The following is a 4357-nucleotide window of genomic DNA, read 5'->3' as shown; positions in this document are numbered from 1 at the left end:
CCACCATAAAGACTGTGAGGCTATTGAGACAATTCAATATTTATTCTGAGTTTAATAGCACCCTTTGAGAGTTGAAGTAAGGTTTGCAAAATGCAAAGCCAGAAAAGAAAATAATCCTCAAATCCAACAGGCTCCCTGGAGTTCGGTGGCAAATGGAATAAATAAGACTGTTTCTAATACATAGAGTCTGGAAGGTACTTCACAGTATATTGACAAAAATCATGTTTTTAAGAAAGATAATAAAAGTAAAAAAAATAAAAAGCTCTAAAATAAGATACAAATATTTGGCAGGGTTCTTATGTGATAGAAAATTATTTATTATACCTTTTGTCTTTCCAATCCGGATATTGGTAGACTTAAGAAAGTGTCTGTTTCCATAGTAATACATGCTATCATTCTTTTTTTTTACAACCATATTCCTAATATACCATTAGATATACCTAATAAGTCAGTAGGTTTACCTAATAAACCATTAGGTATATAAATTTTAAATTCCATTTGGAAAACCTTGATTTCTTATAATTTTAATTTTATTTTTTTAATATCTTTATTTATACAATTTGATTACAAACATGATTGTAGTTGGGTTTCAGTCATATAAAGAACACCCCCCTTCACCAGTACAACATTCCCATAACCAATGCCCCAAATCTCCAACCTCCCTACCGCCTTCCCCCCTCACCTGCCTGTATTTGAGTCAGACTTTTTACTTCCCTCATTCATTCACATTGCTATGTTAGTTGTCAGTGTAGTTACTTCTCTAACTGCATTCAACACTCTTTATAGTGAGCTTCATATCGTGAGCTGGACCTTCCAGCCCTCATCTCTATTGTCTCTGAGAATTATTACAAAAATGTCTTTTATTTTTTTCTTAAAACCCATAGATGAGTGATACTATTCTGTGTCTATCTCTCTCCCTCAGACTCATTTCACCCAGCAGAATAGATTCCATGTACACATGTTATCATTCTTTTTTTTAAATTTTTTTATTTTAGCATGTTATCATTCTTAATCATAGTCATATATATCAGATTTAACTATATTATGTAGTACTGAGATCAAAATCAAAAGGAAATAATATACAATAAAATCACTATATCTCATGTACTATGCAAAAGTAGGATTCATCTTTAAACAGAGACATTCTACTTTGCAAAAATATGACATTAAGCCCTGTGACTTTATTTAGAAAGAGACACAAGAAAAATATTATTTCTATTGACTTATAGATTTAAATTCAGAATGATGATTTACAGAAAAATATTTACATTCTCAATCTATGAAAATTTTCTAGGCACTGATGTTTTAAATTTTAAATTCTCAAGTAGTCAACTAAAATCTAGAAAAATGACTTGAGCAAGTTGATGGTCAATTTTAATGTGGCTAGGCAATAACCTATAAATCACTATGAAGGTGTTTCAAGATACAAGAGCTAGTACAATGGGTAAGGCAATTTTGTCCTGCATAAAGTGGGGTACAATTCTAGCACCAGAAATGATATATCAGGAGTGATCCCTGAGAGCAGAATAGAAGATAATCCCTCATACAGAGCAGGGTGTCGACCCAAAACAAACAAACAAATACAAATATTGGAAGAAAATTTAGATTCAACAAAGCAAGTCCAGTCTGAAGAAATGTATCTTCAATAAATTCACAAGTGAAGAATTGAGTTCTGACTTTCCATTGAAAACAGGTCATCTTTATACTTTCAAGATAGGTAGAAACTCAAGAAATCTATACTTAAACACTTATTTGGTGTTTGTATTTGTTTGTTTATTTGGGTCTACACCCAGATCTGCGAAGGACTTATCTTGGAGGCAACTGTGTTCTTCTTAGTTCCCTTTTAAACCTCTCTATTCTACTTATTTCCAACATCCACAGGTTTAATGACAATAGTCCTAGAACAAAGCAACTTTAAGTTAAGGAGGATTAGTTTTGGGGGTGTATTTTTTCCCATTTCTGGTTTGATGGTGTGTGGCTATCATGTAATGGGGTATCACTGGGTATTTTAAACCAACTAGGTTGGAAGTTCAAAGAAAATGCCCAAGGCTATTACATTAGCTATATTTTCCATCTTTGTTCATTCTACAATTAGGTGTTGTCTAATTTGACCTCTATTCACTTTTAGATGTAGAAAAGGCAAACAATTTCAGCCATAAATATTGCTTGTTTCTCCCTTATGTTTTGTGATGAGTTACATGAAAAATATTGGCACTAAATTGGAATTTTAAATTTTGTGGTATTCCGAAGAAAAATATAATGGCTTAAAACCAATATAACACATTATTTCTTAAAATGTGGAGTCAATACAAACTGTTCCTTAAGGAGACTATCAAAGAGGCACAGAAACTTATTGTACATATTTTAGAGTTTTAAAAGATGTAATTAGGAAATTTTGGTCACATATAACATATATCTTTTATTTATTAATACTCCTTAATTTTCTAAAATATCAATTGAGCAGTGAAATGCATTTGGCATTTGGTTGAGATGTCAAATTTGCCCAAGGATTATAAATTAACAATAGGGCTATATTTCAAAATAATAATTCTGACTTTTTTAATTTAAACACCTTGGTTACAAGGTTGTTTATGCTACAGTTGTCTAATTTTTTTTACAGATAAAGTTGTTCATGATTGAATTACAGTCATACCATGATTTACAAACCTTAACTAATGTGCATTTCCCATCAATTCTGTCATCCTTAGTTGATGCAAGAGCTAATGTATTTAACAAAGTAAGCCAAATACTGACTTCTGAATCCAACAATTAACCAGGGCCATAAAAAAAAGGAATGAAAACATCAGAAGCATCAGTAAAATTATATGTCATCTGTCCCCCTGCCCTTTCTATAGGTAACTATAACTTGGCCTTGAGAAGAGACATAGATAGAATGTCTCTGCATTGCCTTGTTTGAATAACTCAAGACCTGGAGAGATCACAAGAGAAAAAATTGAGAGACACAGAGCAAACATAAACTTTGTTTTCATTGCTGGCAAAACTTGAAGATGACATAATGTTATACTGAGGAAGAATGGCAGAGAACTTCCTCACAGAGTTTGAGCATGAAGTGAAAAATAGAAAAATTCCATAGCACCCAAATGCAGCAGCAAAGAATTTTTTTTATCTTAGAAACATCTTAAAAGGGGCCAGAGGAGTAGCGCAGGGCATAGGCTTCTGTCTGCCTTTCACGTGCTAGCCTAGGACAGATCGTGGTTTGATCCCTGGCATCCGATATAGCCCCCCAAGCCAGGGACGATTTTTGAGAGTATAGCCAGGAGTAATCGCTGAGCATCACTGGGTGTGGCCCCAAAACAAGACAAAACAAAACAACAATAATTAAAACAAAAAAAAAAAAACAAAGAAAAAAAAAGAAACATCTTTAGCAATGTACCTACAGACTGAGTAGAAGAGATGGCATAGCTAAAGAACAGAACCAAACCAAACATTTCAATAAACTTGGTACTAAATTAAATAAGAGGCTTTGTGACTCCTGTGAGGAGGTCTTTTGATTAGAAGAGGGACAGGGCATTTCCATCTTCTTAAGATCAATTTTCTGACATCTGGTAGTTCAAGAGTTTGCAATGTTCATTGGCAGAGAATTAAGGACACTGTATACATTCTCCTTGCTCTGAATTTGTATCAATATCACTTTTTTTTTCTAACAATGAATTAGCAATCTGTAATCTTAAGATCTTTTGGGGCCTGTACCTCAGGAACATTTCCTAAGATTTAGTTGTCCTTGAAGTTAGTTCTCCATGGGTCATTCCAGATAAACTTCTTTTTCTGTATCTACAGTGTTTAGACAGAGCCCTCAGCACAAATATTTAGTCTTCATCATCAGTTTCATAGCTTTCTTTAATCATGTCTACTCAAATATAAGTTTTAATATTTTTAATGATTTTCTTTAGGACACTACAATAATATGGCCAAATAAGAAAACAGGTATTTGTGTGGTGACTTAAATAATATAATTACTTTTAATGTTTTTACAATCTACCAACATTAGTTGAGCATGTTTGTGTTGAAGCATGAAGAGTTCACCCAAATATGCCAGAATGATATGAAGGGATGTTTTGTAAAGGTTCTTCCATCTTCTGCCTTCCACACTACAACTAATAGTGCTCTTACTTTCCAGCTAGTTAGTATACTTCTAAATCAGTTTATTTCACTCAGATACTAGGTTTCCTTCTGTAACATCCTGTGGCAAAACATTAGCTTTGTTTTTTTTTTTTTTTTTTTTTTTTAACACAGGCCCTTTTCTTAATTTTTAACATCCTTTTCTAGCTGTCTGACTTGCAGGCATCTTCTTAGAAAAACTCTTAAGAGTAAAAATAGACTTACTCCTAAAGAATGA

Source organism: Suncus etruscus, chromosome 17, assembly GCF_024139225.1.
Source record: "Suncus etruscus isolate mSunEtr1 chromosome 17, mSunEtr1.pri.cur, whole genome shotgun sequence".
NCBI classification, from domain to species: domain Eukaryota; kingdom Metazoa; phylum Chordata; class Mammalia; order Eulipotyphla; family Soricidae; genus Suncus; species Suncus etruscus.
This window is presented reverse-complemented; position numbering follows the sequence as displayed.